Consider the following 19,136-nt stretch of genomic DNA (forward strand, 5'->3'; position numbering starts at 1 on the left):
GCAACACATGGACAGCTGTTTGTTTCATACCAATCACAGTAAAAAGAACAGACCTTGTGTGTTTTATACAAGGGAAACCAATGAGGGCTGCACACCACAAGTAATTACAATGAGGTACAGAAGACATCAGCCACCCTTAAGATGCCGGTTGCAGAAGAACATCAAAACTTTTGAAATTTCATTTTTATCTTAAAAGATCATAAACACAGGGAAAGAACGACAGATGCCTCACTCCAGTTTCTCCTCCCCTTCTGTATGTAGAACCTATTTCCCCAAGGAGCTACAATAAGACTGACAGGCATCCCTTCCTCAAAAGCCACTCAAATAGCTTTGCCATGGAATCTGTAACACTAACTGAGGCTTTCCAGGCTTGCCCTCTGGAAGCACTGAGAGAGTCAAGGTTTCCCTGGCCCTTTCCCTTCTGTGCTCTTTTCTCTTAACGCTATTTACCGGGGCTAACTTTTCATAATTAGAATCCGTATCAAAGCAGTTGTAACACCCTTTACGCGGCTTTTCTGAGGAATCAAATCTAAATGAAAAGGCAAAGTATGAAAATGCCCCTTCTTCGGCTATGCCTAACTGATTTGCTCTGCACTTTATCCTCAGGGAGGTGCAGATTCCAAAAGACCGGGAACCATTGATAATGGCAGTATCAGAGAAAAGAACTGTGTGTGTACTTTTAAATCTATGCATGTTAAGGATCTCTAAAAGCAGCCTCCTGACTGCTCTGGCCATTTAGACTGGGTTGTTTATCACTATTCACAGAAGTGAGTATTTAACCTAATGACTCCTGCATCACATCATATATCTTTCTGAAAGACACCATGGGCTAAGTGGGCAAGGTATGTGTTTCTTTTGGTAGATTAATGTTAGTGACAGAGTAAAACACTCATTATTGGCAATAATGATTATACAGTGAGGTGGAATCACATTCTTCCAACCTACTGTGCGAAGGACTCTTCGATTTCATTAATTAATAAAATGTATTAAGGAATACAAGACAATCGACGGAAACACATTTTTGGTAAATGTGTTACCATCTCTTCTGAGATGCTGATCAGTGGCCCATTAACTTTAAAACATATCAGCCTGTTTCTGTAACACTATTTATGCTATATAGAATAATGAGCAACAAAAGAGAGCACAACATAGCTCACTAAGAAAGAAAATCATCCGTTATCCTCTACATATACCCTGCACAAAACCCCATTGGCTGGACTGTAAAACATTTAGGAAAAGAAACACCGAGAGAGATAGACAACAGGATGAATAGGGTACCATATAGACACTAATTCTGAGAAAGGGGAAAGAGATGCAGATAAGGATATAACATTCTTGATATTGCGAGCGCCGTTTCTAATACTGTGCAGCCCTCACAATGAATTGCATACTGTGGTTTTAAAGCACTCTACATATATTAATCCTCACAACACCCCTGGGAGGTGCCGGGGGAAGAGGGATATGTGTCCTTGTTTTACAAATGAAGAAACAGGCAGAAGAAAGTATCTTGTTTGAAGCCACAGAGAAAATCAATGTCATACCTAGGATTTAAAACTCAGGAGCTTCTGGCTCCTAGCATCATGTTCATTTCACTAAGGCATACTATCTCTCTGAATGTCCATTACTGGACCCAATTCCTAAATGTGACTAGCCAAAGCCAAAACAGGGGTGCTTAAAATAATTGAAATGAAACTGAATACAGTGAAACAAAACCTAACACTTTACATCTGTGAGTGACTCCTTACAATATCCCTGTGAGGTAGGTAGCTATGATGGCTGCTTGACAAATAGGGAGACAAAGTCACAGAAAGGCCATATACTGTTCTCAGATTCACACAGAAAATCTATGGAAGAGCAAAGAAGAGAACCCGGGCCCCGTGGCTCCCAGTGTTATTCTTAAACAACTAGATTGTGCTGCCTCTCTTATTTAAACTTTCTATTTCCAGATTTGGGATACATTTTTGGTGAGGAGAGTCAGCGGGATAAGATGAACTGCTCACTGGCTTTTTGAACTTGCTGACAGTAACTCAGAGAGAATATAGGTATGCTGTTCTGCGCATTCACTTCTTTAGTCATTTCTACAGAGAAACAAAACCGAGTGTGAGGCAGAGAGATGAAAGTTGGTCCAGTTCTAAGAATGGTTGGGAGACACTGGTTTGGTTCCCTGCCCCATCCCAGACTCACTGTGAGACCTCAGGCAAGTCAAACATAACCTGAGAGTCTATCTACATTGCAATTAAACAGCTGTGGCTGTGTGGGGCTTGAGCTAATGGCCTGTTTAATTGCAGTGTAGATGTTTGTATTTAAGCTCCAGCCTGGACACTGGGACCCTGCAAGATGTGAGGGCCCCAGATCTCTGACTGCCACCTGAGTCAGAACATTGACATTTCAATTAAACAGACCTTTAGCTTATGTCTCACAAGCCCAAGCAAGCTAGCATGGGTCAGCCACAGGTTTCTAAATGCAGTGTCAGTATACCCTCAGTGCCTCAATTCCTCACCTGTAAAATGGGGATAATAGTACAGTCCTCCTTCCCAGAGGTATTGTGCAACTGGATATGCTGAACTCTGAAAAAGCACACAGATATTACTGTAATGGAGGCCAAAGATAGATAGCATTGCCTTGATGAGGAGAAATAACAGCATCTCATTTTAGGCTCTGTTCTGTTTGGAAATAATCACCTTCTGGGGAGTGCCTTTTGTTCAACTAAAGGAACTCAAAAATCATTTAAGCTATTTCTACACCTTAGCAGTGTAAAGAAGCCTAACCATAAGCCTTTCCCCATCCATGCCACCCAAGACTGGCTAGTGGGATCACACTGACAATGATCAAACCACTATTTCAAGTTTTAAGTGATGTTTTAGAGAACGAGATCTATCAATACATTGGCTACCAACAATTGACTTCCTAAGGAACAAAGAATTGAGCAGTGTAGCAACAACCTGATTTTCCAATGCTGTTTGCCTGTTGGAGTTTTCAAAAGTTGAAATACTGGAGGAATTTTATCAGGCAATGTGTGTGTATGAGATGATGGTGGGGAGGGGTTCAGATTTTACTAGAACCTTTTGGGAAAGGAAGGGCCTATACAGGCAGTAGATTCTATCTAAGCCAAAAAGGAATCAATTCCTGGTATGTAAAATTAAATGATTCTAAAGGTAAAAAATGTCTTGTGTCCAAAAATGCAAGACTGGGAGTCAGGAGTTCTGTGTTCTCTCACAGTGGGAGTCTCTAGGTGCTGAGCACTTTTGAAAAGCGGGTTCCTTTTGTAAGTGCTTAGCAAGCACTTGAAAAACTGGATCCAGAACTCTAAACCTCAGTTTTCCCATCTGTAAAAGGGAAATAATCATCATTCATCTCAAAAGGCGACTGTGAATTGTAATTCAATCATATCTGAAAAGCAATTTCAGAATATCCATTGTAAGGTACTCTAGAAACACAATGTATTATTGTTAAAAACTCAAAAATTAACCTCTGTGAACTTTCAATAAAGATTGAAGGATGAGGAAAATTAGTAATACATTTATGTAGTGCCAGCGTAAATCATGAGTCTATATTCTGCTCTTTACACCAGCGTGAATTTGCAATAACTGCACTGAAGCTGTAAAAAAGCAAAATTTGGCCTATGAGGGTTGCTACCACTGGAGTCATACAGCATTCCTATTGTCAACCCACAGATTGTGCAGCTTTAAAACATCTAATGAAAAGAGGAGGTGGGACTGAAATGAATTTTCACAGCAATCAGTTCAGAGCCTTGATATTTCCTTTAGAAAATTTAGCATTTCTCCTCCTCAGGTTGTCCAAGTAACTCTCTTTCTCCAGTATTTTAGTTAATTTAAAACTTTAATCACCAAAACAAATGTGTGACACTCAAAAAGCCTGAAATGTGTGAGCATGAAAATACATTTTGTGTGGCTGGGTGTTACAATTTACAACCATGAAACATTTGTTTAATGAAGAGATTGAAGTTGTATCTGTTCAGTAACTTGCCTGTGGAGTGATGTGGTTTGAGGGTTGGTTTTGGGAGAGTGGGTATAATGAGAGGTTTTCACCCATCACTTTTCTCCCATAACATTAAAATAGCTAATAAAAATTATAGCTGATGAACAATATATGATTTTCACCTCTTTTGAGTCCCATATTTCTTTCATCACAATGTATTTCCAGTTTTCTCCTTTGAAAATGACTCTCTGAACTGAAGACTGAGGTCCCAATAACTCTGTTCCTAGTAAGAGATGCTGACTCTTGTGATTTTATCACAAATCTTTTGGAATATTTCTTAAAGCTCCAGTTCCTGAAGTCAAGTAATTATGTCGGTATCTCAACTTTCATTTAAGAGAGAGGAAACAAAAGTTTCTTGTCCTCATAACTGTGGAGAAAAGCTCAAAACCCATGATCCCAAGTGATCCCTAAATGCTGAAAACCAAAGGCAAACAAAAAGAACATAAATTCCATCTTTCTTTTTTTTAATGGTGAGTCGTAAGCTACTCACGGCTGCTGAATGTCTGAGGTTGGCAGTATTACGATAATAATAATAAACCACTGTGATACCATGTAGAGGCCCCAGTCTAGAAATGGGACTCCACAGTGCTAGGCTCTGTACAGATATACAACAAAATGAGAGTCCATGCTCCGAACAGTTTATAATCTAGGTAAAACCATTTTTGGTATAGACAGGTGAAGTGACTTGCCCAAGGTCACACAGCTGATCAGTGACAGAGCTAGTGACTGTTTCACATGGATTCTCGTACCTTCAAATGGCCACTCACACCTCCAAAAAAATTCTCTTATCTCATATGTTAGCATGCCTGCACGTCACAAAGTTCCTTCCTGTGTGAAGGCTTTCCCCTGGATTTTACAAGCCTTCTCTGTGAATCCTGGATCTCGAACTTTTTTGCCAGACGCCACAGAGTGGCAAAGCTGTGCTCAGCAGAAGCCCAGGGACAAGGTTTTCTTAGCTTTTCACAGCTGAGGCCAGTAGCTGCCACTCTGTTCCCAGTGAGAAACAGAAAATCCTTAAGGCTGCTCTAACTTCCATTGGCTACTGCAGCCCATGGGAATTGTTGTAGCAGTTGGGAATCAGCCACATCAATGCGATCTAGTGATTAAAATACTCAACTGGGACTTAGAAGACATGAGTTCTATTTTTGACTCTACTATTGACCTCTATGCCTCAGTTTCCCCATCTGTAAAATGGGAACAATTACATTGCTCTTCTTTGTGAAGTGCTTTGAGATCTAGGAGTGGTCAGGGAATAACAGACAAGGGAGTATGGGTACACTGCACGCTTATTTCGAAATAAGCTATTCTGGAACAGTTATTCCAAAATAGCTTGTTTTGAAATAGCATGTCTACACTGCAGGGAAGCCTTGACATTAGTCCAAGGCAGGATTCCCTAATGTAGACATGCTATCTTGATTTAGAGCCCCAGAAGCACTGGGGAGGAATGACTTAAAATGGTACTGGTGAAGGGTTATTTCGAAATAGCAGCTGTGGAGCATCTACAAACACGTTACTGTATTTCAAAATAACTAGATGTTATTCCTCATAGAATGAGGTTTACAGATGGAATAAGCCGTCCATTATTCCAAAATTATTTTGTAGATGCTCGCATTGTTATTTTGAAATAACGCTAGTTATCTCGAAATAACAGTGCAGTGTAGATGCATCCTAAGTGCTGATAGCTGCCTTATGCAACTGGAGGATTCCTACCTACGTCCGGTGCTTTATTTTGCTATGTATTTAGTTACCTTATGCCAGTAAACTGGTGATACACAGCCATACTTATTCAGAATTCTGCCCCAATAAGCAGAAATATTTTATAGATTTAGATCTTCCTCTCAAAAGCCCAAGTTTTCCACTTAACTCCTATTGCAGTGGTTCTCAACCTATACAGCCCACCCAGCTCATTGCAAACCTTTCCATGGACCACCAACCAACCACCCATGATGACAAAATGGATGCAGGAGCAGGCTGGGGGTGGGGGTGGCTGGGTGGAAAGGAGGGTGCAGGAGCAAGGTGTGTGTGCAGGGTCACAGAGGAAGGGGGTACATGAGGAGGATGGGACTGTGGACATCAGGGGGCTCTTACCTGGTCCATGCCACCCCGCTCACAGGCACTGCCCCTTCACTGTTCCCATTCACCATAATTTGGACCAATGGGAGCAGTAGGGGAAGCCTCCAGACAAGCAGTTTCCTGTGCTTCTAATCTCCCAGGCGGGGGAGGGGAAGTGGCAGCGTGCAGAGCCACTTCCTCTCCCACGAGTTGGATTGGGCCCGCAAGGCTCAGGACTCTCCCCAGCAGGAAGCTGGCGCTCCAACCATGTAGGAGAGGCACGGGGCTGGAGCACCGGTGCATACTCCCTACTGCGGGGAAGGAGGACAGCTCTGAGCCTACGGCCCACCTACAAGACTGTTGCAGAATACTAGTGATCCACGGACCACACTTTGAGAACAACTGTCCTATCAGGAGCCCCACAGATTATTGTCTCACTTTTTTAATGTATTCAGTATCATAACCTGTAAATGTTAAATCGCTGTGTTGTTCACAAAGTACATAGGTTTCATGGCCTTAACCAAGTAAGCCACACAGTTCTCACTACACTAGCCCAGATACTCAAACTTCAGAATGTCTGCCATTTTTAAATTCAATAGCACAATATCAGACTTTTATTCTTCTGTCCTGCAATGTAAAGTCTTAAAGAGTTCCACTGGGGCCACTGATGAGAATCAAAAAATCAAGCCTGCTCTGACCAGGAGAGACTGTCTGGATCCTAAATCTATATCAGCTCAATGATAATAACAAGGACAACCCTCCAGACCCACCACTTTTACAGTAAGTGCACTTGCCATACATGAAGCAATAGCTTAAAATAACCCCTGCATGAACTGGGGAGGGGAGAAATTACCCAGCTGCACAAACCAGAGAAGAAACAAGCCTCCTCTATCTGCTTGTTAGCCCCTCTTGAAAAGCAATACAAATGAGAACAACATTCAGACGAGGAAATAGTTTCTAAGTCAGCCCTAAACTACATTGATCAAGTCATTATAATCCATCAACACGGATGCAAATAGAAACAAACTGATCAGTAATGTATCTCCTAACAGTATGGGGCAAAGGCTGATTCCCCCCCCTTACTCAGGGTCCTCATTCAGTGCAAATCCCTGTGAAATTGGAATGGAAACAATTTTCACTCTCTTTGTACTGGTATAAGTGACTGCCCAACAACACAGAGCAACAATGAACCAAACCCTTGTCTTTCACTCAACAGATGCTTGGACAAAACTCCCATTGGAATGTACAGGATTTAGCCCAATAGTCTTATCACCTAATGCCTTAAGAAGTCAAACTAAGGAGATGGGGGAGAGAACCATTTAGTAGAGCAAGCAAAGTATTTTCCAAGAATAAAAAGAGTAAAATGTGAGATATCTTCATCTTTATCCAGTGTTTATACATGTACAGCCAAAAAGCAAATAACAGTATCTGAAATGTTCAAAGAATACTAGCCCAGCACTTATCTGGTGACCCTTGATGTGAACGAGATAATTGAAGGGATGATTGCATTGGACTTGTACTTCATTGATAACAAAGGTTTGAGAGAGCCCATTCAGTATGCTCAGGCATGATACAGGATGCCAGGAGAAAACACAGTGACAATGCCTCAGATCTATGAAACATTAAAAATGAAAGAAGCACCCAGAGCAGAAATTCTGGGCACAGTTCACCTGACAACAAACATTTGGAAATATTTTTACACGTTTGGATACCTCTCACTGCCCTATAGTCTCATGCAAAAATCTGCCCATAAATTAGCAGCACTCATTATTTCTTCCATTGATAAAGTCCAATCTACAACCAACTTGGCAAGAGCGAAACAGTCCAACTTCTGTATGGCTTAATTCTCAAGATCTTCCTTTGAGACTGGGTCATCTCTGATATCATGTCCAGCACAGAAGACACCTGAAATGATCACTTGTTTTGCTCTTGTATTGATTAAACAATTCTTCCTTGATACCTAAGCACTAGGTTTTTGCAATACTAGCAAAATCTTAGCCATTTGTATAGCTCTCATGGCATTCTAAACTAACTTGAGAAACTGAGCAATTTACCAGAACTGCAGCTTAAACAAGTTTGAATTTCATGTGATTTTATATATATATATATATATATATATCTAAATGAATGCTCATACTGAAAAAAGAAATACATGAGCACACATTAAAGCAGAGCTTTGATGCTGAAGTCTTTATCCTGAACTCTGAACAATGGATACTTATGAATCATTTGTGCCGCATACTGAAGCCTTTTGAACTAGTAACAAGAGAAATCAGTTCTGCTAATGCATCTCTCATCCTGGATCTCTCACTCATTCAGATTTTAAAATTGAAATTTAGAAGAATAAGACCATATTTTTAGAGGGATAGGAAATTTTTTTGGATAATATGCTGGACAGTCAGGAGCTTGAATTTGAGACTGAATAGGATGGAGCAGTAAATGGAAGATATGTATACTCTGCTTTTCAAGATACACTGTTTAAGAAGTTTCTAAATGGAATAGGGATGAAACTTGACAGAACAATTTGCATTTCTTCCTTGCACTAGCGATCTCTCATGGGGCAAGTCCATGCTACAGCGCTACCTGCAATATAATGGAGCTGCACCTGTAATACGTCTGGTGAATTCACACTGTGCAGAAGGGCGATCTCTCTCCCGTCAGCATCATGACTCCATTGAGCAAGAAGGAAAATGCTGGCATTAAATGGAGCAGGCAGAGCTAAGCAGCACTGTCATAGCTGAAGTTCTCATTTATGATGCCAAACCTCTCTTATACGCTAAAGTATAATTACATAGTTCCCATCTAAAACTCCAACAGCAGGGTAAATTTTAATGTAGATTGGGCACATACAGGTGGATCAATTTCAGCATTTTTTTAAAAAATCATCGATATGTCTATTTCCATTTTATTTTTAGTGAATCAGGCCCTGCTTCAATGTTAACCGAAAACCCTTGAAATAACGGAAAGCTTTCTCAGCCAATTTTGTGTCACCACTCTGAAATTAGTACTGAAATTAAATGGCTCAACAGTGCTAAGACATTCCCCAACTACTCCAGCAAGCAGTCACTCACCTCTAAGGTTAACAGGATAAAGGCTGGATAAAGAAACTACTCATTATACCAGCTCTACAAAGAAGCAATTATGAGACTTTATAAAGTGGTTTCAAATATATTTTTCAAACTAGGACTCAGACAAATATATTAGTGGCAGCAAATTATAGTACTTAACAGAATTATCACCCAGTAAAGAGACTCTTTTAATCTATAAAAAGTATCAACAAAAGATGTAAATATGGACTCCTCAATGGGTGGCATATCTTGAAAAAAATATACATCTAATCTCACAGTGTGTTACCTCCAATACCTGGAGAGAAGGTTAACAATTCAGAGCTGTTTCCTACAGCTGTAGAATATATTTTGATGTAGATATCAGAGATTTTAAATCTATTGTATAATCATAGGGCACATGCAAGGAACCTGGGGACATACTTTTCTATGGTAAAGTGCTGGAATGCTGTTTTTCATTTTAATCAATATTACTCCTTATTTTTAACCAATTATATTTGATTCTGTGGCCTTTGGGTTCTAATTTTTCCCATCATAAACAGCAACAGTGTTTTCAGCAACATTAATACAATCTGCAGGCTGCAAATTACCATTACACATTCATTTATCTCCACATTTAATATGCAAGTGGGCGAAAACCAAGGCTCACCCTTATGATAACTGGAGACCAGTAACCAGATTCTGCTTTCATTTTCATCACTGTAGATTTGGAGTAAATCTACTGAAGTCAACAGACCAAATTTGGCTCTCATTTATACAGGTATTAAATCTGGAAAAAGTCCACTGGTTCCATTGGCTTTCTGGCCTGAAGTGCTGTGTCCCCAGAGTTCTAGTTCAGGTCCGTGAAAACTGCAGATGCTCATAAGGCTGTTTCTTCGTATTTATATTAGTATAAGTGAGGAAAGGTTTGGATCATTCAAGTAGATGTACCACACGCAAAATAAGCCTGAGTAGACTGAGGAAATGCCAAAGGTCAAAGTCCTCTCTAACTGGTTTTGTCTCAAGCTTGTTCTGAGTAGAGCGGTTCCTTACAGTATCACTATGGGAGGCCGTCACTCGTTGAACGTGACAAACTGCTGTCACAAGCAAAACCATTTCTGTGGTTACTTGACATTTCTCTCTCCACCCGTGGTGACTTTTGAGTTCCTTCTTTACTCAAAGAAGCATTGCACATATTTTTAATCTTTTTCCATGAAAATCTTATACAAACATTTTTCTGGAAGATACCCCAGTGGATCTGGAAACCAGCACCAAAGTATGTATTCTGGAATGCAAGGGAAGTGTAGTTCCAAGATGATGTCAGTTATTGTAGATGCTTTCTGTCAGCAATGCTACCGCCTTTGTAAGGGACCTAACCAATACCATATTCTTAATTATTTGTACCTATAGACAGTATGTAGCCATCCAGCACAAATGTTCAAAATCCATCATGTTAACTAAACAAACTTTCATGGATGGTTTAACCCACCCTTCGGCACTCAGGTTCAGTTTAAAAACCCAAATCACCAAAAAAAACCAAATCACCTCTCAGAACATTTTAACAGGGAAAATTAGGGGAAAAAAAATCAAAAGAAGAATTTATCCAGTGCTTTCTGCTTCTAGCTACATTGGAAATACCAAACCAAGCTCTCCCTTGTATTTCAGTACTTCTGGATTCCAACAGAGATAGATCCATAATAATTCACTGAAAAAAATGCCTTAGCTCTGGTTGTACTATAGTTGCAGTGTTAATATTCCCAAATGTTTCCAGCAGCACCTAGTTATTTTGCAGATCACTTAACCAGGAAAACTGCTTGAGCCAATAGATGATATTCTACCCAGTGAGCTTTTCCAAGCATATTTTACACCTTTGTTCCCCTCCCCCCAATTATGTCTTCATTTTTAAAATCCATTTTCCTGAATCTGGAAAACTGTCCCTCCCTCTGATTCACCAGAGGGATGTATGTTACTGTTCACTGTTCTGATTATTGACTCCACAGTGAAATAGCTATCAAAACTACACAGCTGGAGCAGCTGTATTCTCTGGCGACCCCACACCTTTGTTTACAATTGGAAGAGTGGATGTTTAACTAGCTCAACTCAAGACCTCAGATGAAGGAGACAAAAAACAGGAACTGTAACCTAAGTCCAGGCCTTGCCTATGCTGAGGGCACCAACAGTTGCACAATTCCACTGAATCTTGTCTGCTTTTTGTCTGTATTTAAGATGTTTTTCTGATATGACCATCACATTCATGCATTAAACTGAACAGATGACTAGCGCTGCTCATCTAACTTCACCAAGCAAGCAGATTCAGTGCTGGACTTCCACAAATCTTATTTAGTCTAGTGGTTAAATAATGATATCAAAACTGGGCTGATTTAACTGACTCTGACAGTTCTCAGAGTAAATTGAATTATACTTTGCACTTATTACAGTTTTCCTTTGTGTGCCTCTTGCATCCCAGCAACTCTGAGGTACAGACCTATGTCTGTTGTAGAATACATCTCCATACATATAGTGGTGACGTGTTTTAACAGATGGCATTGTGAGCATGTTGCAGCAGATCAGCACAAGTTGTCATTTTTGATGGACACGGTTTTCCCTAAAGTTATCACAGTCCAACACAGCAAGGCATGGAGTAGTCACAGGCCCTTTTCTGTTGGCTGGGAAGACTATGACTAAGCATTTTACAGCACTCAACATTTAACTTTCTAAAAATGCCTTTATATGTATAGAGAACATTTATTTTGTGAGTCTGTTAAGTAACCAAAGGTGTTTTGAATGACACTGCACAACCATAAACATGGTGAAATCTTTTCCAAGCACTGAAATTTCAGATCCTTGATGTGGGCTTTACAATAAACAGCACCCAGCCTATGCAATAGTCGAAGAATAGGTATGTATATATTGTAACATTACACTACAGAATTATATTAAATGCACAATAAGGGCTGTAAGGCAAGACAGAGAGAGTTAATAATGTTCACAAGAAGGAAAGTGAAAGCTATACTGGGGACATTAATATAGAAACTGGGTTAGAATGATGTGCATCTCATATTCTCATGACTGTGCAAACCTTGCTGGCTTCGGATTGCATGGATTATAGGAAGTGAATTTGGTAAGGTTTATATCACAGGGCTTGGGTTAGGCAGCACAGTTAAGTATCTTATGTAGCACCTGAGCCTATATGAACCCCATCCCCACTGTTGCCCTGAGCTCCTGCTGACCTCTTGGCTAGGTAGATCAGGCTTTCTTCAATAAAGTCTGTTTCTAAGATTAGTGTAGACACTGCCCCGCTTATACCCCTCAGGGGTTTGTGGAAGGAAAGAACAAGCTTGCTGACTAAAGACCAAAGAGAACTGCAGTCAGGGACATTTGACCCATCCCAAAGACTTGGGAGGTCAAATGAAGGAAAGACACCAGCAGCGGAAAGTTTTGCGCTTTGCAAATCTGAGTAGCTGAGGTGACTGAGCTGATGCACCTCAAACCATCCATATTTCAGCATTCTGCATGAATGCAGCCCTACACCACAGAAATCAGTGGACACTGATTGCTGTCAAGTGACAAAACAGACTAACCATTTGCAACCCTCACATATACCAGTTAAGCAGATACAGAAAATCAAGTTCAATCTCTTACCATTATTTTAGAGAGTCAAACTCTGTTTCCAGCACTGCCAATCTCAAGCATTCAAAAATCACGAGTCAGGCCTCCCAACAATCACTAATATAAAAATCATGACATTTTAAAAATAGCAAACATGGGGTTTCTTTTTATTTGCAGGGGGGAGGGCTTCATGCCTTGCGGGATCACATTGTCAAGCTTCTCTCACAATCATGAAAGCTAACAAGTGCTTTGCTTAAATGAGAGCTGAAATTCTTATACCATCAAGTAAGTCAGGGCCTTATGAAGACAACAACATGAAACTCATAATAAAATCCTAGGAATTGCCAACACCATGTCCCATCCTCACCTCTCAGTAAGTTTGTTTCAGAGCATGTCTTTAGTGCTCTTTAAATAACTTTCCAGGGAGGGTGAGGAATTGATCCTTTCTGGGAGAATCAGGCATCTGAGCCTCTTCCTTTCTCTGTAGAAGAATTGAGAATGTATTACTCATGAATACAAAAGGCTGCCTTTGACAAGCCCAGCTTGCCCTGCAAAAGGGTAATAGAGACAAGCTGATGGTGCTATACCCTTGCAGCTGAAAAAAGGCAGTTATCACTTTGGAAATCAGCCAGTCACTTCATCAGAGGAAACCCAAATTTAAAGAGAAACCAGGGAGCTATGTTCTTTAGCAATAAAGAGGGCAGTGTCCTGTAGAAACACCAGAAGTGAGCACAAGCTGCAATATGTGGCTCTAGCTTCTAGTCAAAATTTCAACTATCCAGTTCCCTAATCCTCAAAAAAAAAAAAAAAAAAGTCAGGGTAGTTCTGATCTGGGGTTTTGGCTTAGCACATCATTATTTATTTATTTATTTCAGCCCCAACCATGTGCTAAGGATTTATAGGAGTTATAAAAATGTGCCCACATAATGTAAATCTTGATTAGGGGAGCTCATATTCTAACATCTACTGCTTTCCCTAAACTTTGGAAACATTTGTGTTTCAGAGCCACTTATAATCAAATCTCTTTATGTTACTCACACCTGCAAAGTCTGTTTTTGCATGGGTTTGGTAATAACTGGGTGGTTGCTGTATTTGACTTTGATAGGACTGTGCATGTTGTATTCAATGAACTCACCTGAGCTGTGATTTTGTTTGAGGAGATTCCTTCTTTGTTGGTCTAAGGGAATTGCCCCCTTGGAGAGGCTAAGTTGGAAAGAAAAAAAAAGTTTGTACCTAAATGAGGAAGACTCAAACAAAGTGTACCCTGGGAAATATAGGATTCAGGCAGCAGCTAGCCCCAGCTTTACAAACAGAGCTTACTTTGTGCTGGCCCCTCTATGGTTGGCAGTTCATAGCTCTGGGCTTGCTGTGTTATGAATATTAAAAAAATGGCTGAAACTCCAGTACCTCTTTCATTACAAATTAAGTGATATCTCCTAATTTCCATTGAATTAAAGAAAATTAAGAGCCTAAATACCTTGTGGATCTGGGCCATAGTAACTACATTCCCATTTCATCCCACTAGGACCTGAACTTGGTTCTTAGAGTAAGTGAGAGAGAATTCTGACAGTGGCCCTTATTAAATAAATAGCAGAGCTTCTCACAACTTCCTTGGTTCTCAATAATCACTGGTGGGAATGCTTACTTTCATTATAGCATCTTATTCATGAAAAACTCCCATTGACCTTAAACGTAAGGTCTGACCTGATTTTTCTTCTGTGTTTTTTTTTTTTTTTTAATTTTGGATTTTTTTTATCAAGCTCAAGCACTGAATGTTAATGCAATTTTTTAAAAAGAACTCATTGTCCTTATATTGATGCCTGAAATCAAGGTCACAAAGAAGTCTTTTAAAATCCTCTCCAATGAGGATTTTTTTTCTTTCTTTTTTTCTTTTTAGTAAGCCTTGTTTTTAGTTTGCGTGCTTATGTATAGAGAGTCCCTAATTTGCAGTTTTAAAGTGGACTACAGATTTGCAACTTTAATTATGGCTCAGGTCCACAAGTATATTTAATTGGCTAGGATGTTACTGAACAGACAAAAAGTTAATGCAAAAATAGGACTTGCATGAGAATGTATAGTAGGAAATTGTTCAGTATATTTCTGAAGATTCTAAAACTGGACCCCAATTCCCATGACCCACCCATACAAAGACTATGCTTACAGTTCCCTTAGCAGAATTGGGGCCTTGAGGTTCTGATTTCATAGCTTAAAATATGCTGCAAAACAACTTTTAAGGTTTATTTTTTTCAAAATAGACAATGTATAAGTCTGCAATAATAGTTTAAAGCTTTAAAAATGTGTCACTAAAATATATGATGTTCTTCTGTCATTAAATCTGGCTCTATTTGACTTAGGAATCTAAATGTTAGGCAGCCAGTTTTGAAAATCTTGATATTATTATTATATATTTTTTTTACCCATTTTAAAGTCTTTTATCCGGAGATTTGATGTCCTGGCAAGGAATTGTATTTGATGTTGTAACAGGCCTTTTTCCAATCTGTATTAAATTTTAAATTTAACCAATTGTCTTCACATTTTATTTCAAAAACTGCACCAAAGATAAAACTTTCAGTGGCATGCTTCATGCAGAGCAAAGTTTTATTTCCCAGTTGTACAACCACAAATAGAGAAAGTTTCCAGAAAAGCTGGTCCTATTTTAACTATACTATCACACGGATGACTCTAGTAAAACTCTGCAGAATAGACACCACTTACTATTTCCCTCTCAGAACCATAGTGAAACACATGAAAGGTCATATACAAGATAGAATTTGACATAATAAGATTTCACTCCTATGTTAATGCACCTCAGATCAAGTCTGCAAAAGTGAAATAATAAATTTAGGAAAACAAGCAAAATGACCCTACTGGTTGGTTGGTTTTCTAGATACCATCTACATATTTTAGAAACGTACAACCTTCTAATCGAAATGAATAAACTACTCAACCATAAAGTTGCTATAGAAGATATGCTTGTTCTGATTGGAAAGGGCATCTGCTATCTGCAATATTGATAATACTTTTCAAATTTCATCTGCTTTTGTTTGCATTCTGTGTCGTCTGTTTAAACACACTGGGAATAATAATGAATCCCAGCATTATCTTCACTTTTTCAAGGCTGAACATATAACTTTATCACAAAAATAATTAAAATTCTTTGGCACTCTTGTATCTTTTCCATTAAACGTTATCAAGCAGTGACAATAAACTAACATCAGTCCAAGGCTGCCCATATGCTGCTTTTAAAAAGAATGCTTTTGTCCCAGGGTGAGAGACATGAATTTTGTGTTTACAGGGTCAAACAATTCTGAAGTTTTTTACAATGTAAAGACTACAAATCTATACGCACACAGACGCATGAATGCAACCAAAGATCATTGGGTAGGGATGGGACACCTATGAATTAATTGTCTTGATAAAATGTTCTGAGATAGGAAAACCTTAGTGGCTTAATAATTTGGAAAGTTACAGATGCAAATATTTTTCATAGTAGTATCACACATTCAGCACAAAGATGGATGTTCAAAAACATTTTCAGAATGGATTTTCTGATAATTAATTAGTAAGTAATTCTTGCTATATATATGATTCATTTCAAAATAAAGTGACCACACTTTAAAAATATATATGCACACACAAATTAAACACTATTGCTACTTTATTTTGAAATGAATCATTTTCTGTCATCTTGTGTAAATCAGGTTTTTCTTTTTTTATTCATCATTGGAATACCTAACTCTGTGAGTCTGTCTTTATAATTTTTATAACATGCTAACTTCTGCTTAAAATGTAGTAATGCAATGATGTTGATCTCATTTCAGTACACAGTGTTGCATAGTAATGCACTGGCTTTGTAAGCCAGAAAACAGTACCAATTCACTAAACAGATCCATCAGGATAATTGAAGAACTCATTTCAGAAGAACTCCCATATGAAGGAAGAAATGTTAAAAGATGTTAAATTTTCTGTTTGTGTATTGTTGGCTTGCTTGATAAGCAGAAGTAAGTTTATACAGCTCTACAGCTAGTGTAGAATGCTTAAGCAAGAAATCCATAACTTTTAATATGATGAGACTGTCCTGCTAGGAGAGATGGATTTTTTCCAATATCACTGCTAACAAACAAGGGGAGTCTCTTCTATCAGCACATTTATGTTTTCTACACTGCAGCACACATGTGCTTCATTTAGAAATAATGCATAGTTCAAAATTTTAGGTATATTAAAATGAGTTGTATCCACCAGACTACTTGATGGAAAGGTATCTTCATTTCTCTCTCTTTATATATAAAAAAGTTTTTCCTGCCAGACGATAGAATGTTCCTGCTGGGCAACAGAATGACATCATCACATCATCAGCATCAACAGGATCTCTCAGTGAAGTGAAAGTGGCCAGAGAGACGGGGGTGGGTGGTAGGTGAGGATAGCAAGCAGAGGGCCCAGCCCCCTACTATTTTTTAAGAAACAAACACAGAGTTTTATAGACACATAAATTGACAAGGTTGAAAAAAAAAAGATGAAGAAGTATGGAGTTATTTGTTCTAGCTTTGCTCCCAAGAGCTGGTGAAAATGTTGCCTACTAGAGTGAATGCACAATGGGCAGATATTGTCACACAATGTCTTATTACATGATTTCAAACCCCTGTGCAGAAAACTCAAATATGTTTCAGGTAGGTGCTAAATAAAAGACATTACTTTTCATCTGCTTTTTTGCTTAATGCTAATATAGTCACTTGTCAGTGGATGTAAAAGTAAAGGAGACAAGAATTTATTTTTATACCTCACAGAACAGCAACTGGTGATTTCCCTTAGATCATTGCTTTTGTGTATGCAGGCATTAAGCTTTTTTTTCTTTTTATATTTTAGACATACTTTATTTTTTTGTTCAAAACAGTTCTATGACAACTCTGACACACTAATATTACCACAATGGTAGGTGGAGTTTTAGTTTTAAAACTATTCTGCAAAAGCCTTCATCATCTTCTCTTATGAATTTAGGTATATGTAATTAGTAATTACACTGGTATTAGTCATTTCTTCCGAAGTTGGATGGAAGACTGAATTTTTAATGCTCCTAAGAACACGTATTTTAATTAGCAGTCAATATATACTAGGTCGGACCTAACCAAAAGGAAATGCATATCTTTTTTTATTATTGTAAAATAAAGCTCAAAAGAGAGGGGATTTCTTTGTCTTAAAACTGCTCTTAGTATGTTGTGTCCATTTCCAGATTCCTTACTCAGAGCCACAGTAGGCCCTACACTAAAAATAACAATTGTGGAGCCAGGGTGATGTTATTCCACAGAGAAAGAGCAAAAAGGTACTTTACTTCTGCTTGACTTTTATTTTTAGATACAGAGAAACAGCAGAGGAATAAAGGAACAGAAATAAAGTCTCCATGAGCAAACAGTATATTTGAGTCACTTTGTGGCAGTCATCTCGGACTACAAAGAATACCCCACCAGAATGGTTAGGAGAGCTAATTTTTCCACTCTTAAAGGGACAGTACACTGAACACACCCTTGTAGTTATATAGCTAACCCAGCCAGGAAACCCTGAAGGCCAAATTCTTGGCTGCTTTACAACCTTCTTTGTGCCAGCTGAAAGGGACCGTGAAGCTGGTTTAACTGACCAGCTGAGGTTTAATCAATTGAGTTAGTCTAGATTTACCAGTGAAAATGAGAGTACAGTTTAGCCTATAGCTATTTTTTTGTTTGTTTTGAAGGCCTAAATGAGACCCCTTAGAAGGGAATTTACCTCTTTGTTGCTAGTGAGGATGTGGGATCAGAATGGATCAACTCCAAGAAAGTGTCCTTGCACGGTATTAACATAGACACATCATAAGTGGCAAAAAGTTGAGTTTGCAAGAGCAGTTAAACTTAATTATTAGACCTGCAGAACTTGGCATGTACTGTGAGCTATTAGACTGAGACCCTGATCTGTGAATTCTTCAGATATTATAGTTATTATAATAGGCTCATATTTAAGCCAAGTCAGGTCTGTTTAATATTTGGAAGGAAGACTAATATATGCTGCAAGAAGTGGTTGGTTGTTGCAGTTATCAGTAGATAGGCAGCACTCTTCTGTTTCAGTGAATACTATAACAACACTGGGCATGTTTCTAACAAGAGTTAGTACGATTAAAGTGGTGCCTTTGTTTAGGTTAATTCTCCGAATGTTGCACCTTCTCTACCATGCTATTTTTTTCTCCTTCCTTTTCCTAACCTAACCTCCATCTGGTTTTCTCAGTGTATTCCTACTTTATTCAGTTTGCTTTAGGTACATCACAGAGGACTCGGTTACCAGCAGTCATTATTCCAAGCACTTTTTATAAAAGTAAGAGTATTAGTCCCAGAGTCCTGGCAAAGTTCCAGCTAAGCTAATCTATTTACATTCTACCCTCTCTTAAAGTATCTTTTAAGTTTTAAATGGAGG

General features: G+C 38.8%; 1 long non-coding RNA gene across 1 annotated transcript in view; it reads right to left on the bottom strand.

Annotated features, from left to right (window-relative positions):
- Positions 1-1,588: 1,588 nt before the first annotated feature.
- Positions 1,589-19,136, bottom strand: part of LOC112545475 (uncharacterized) — a 36,663-nt gene continuing 19,115 nt past the window's right edge. Inside the window, exons 2-5 of the long non-coding RNA XR_012906820.1 lie at positions 13,840-13,907; positions 13,072-13,185; positions 2,501-2,567; positions 1,589-2,078 (exon numbers count right to left, since the gene is read on the bottom strand). This is a non-coding gene — a long non-coding RNA (uncharacterized LOC112545475). The remainder of the gene's footprint in view (positions 2,079-2,500; positions 2,568-13,071; positions 13,186-13,839; positions 13,908-19,136) is intronic.

This window comes from Pelodiscus sinensis, chromosome 12, assembly GCF_049634645.1.
Source record: "Pelodiscus sinensis isolate JC-2024 chromosome 12, ASM4963464v1, whole genome shotgun sequence".
Classification (NCBI taxonomy): Eukaryota; Metazoa; Chordata; order Testudines; family Trionychidae; genus Pelodiscus; species Pelodiscus sinensis.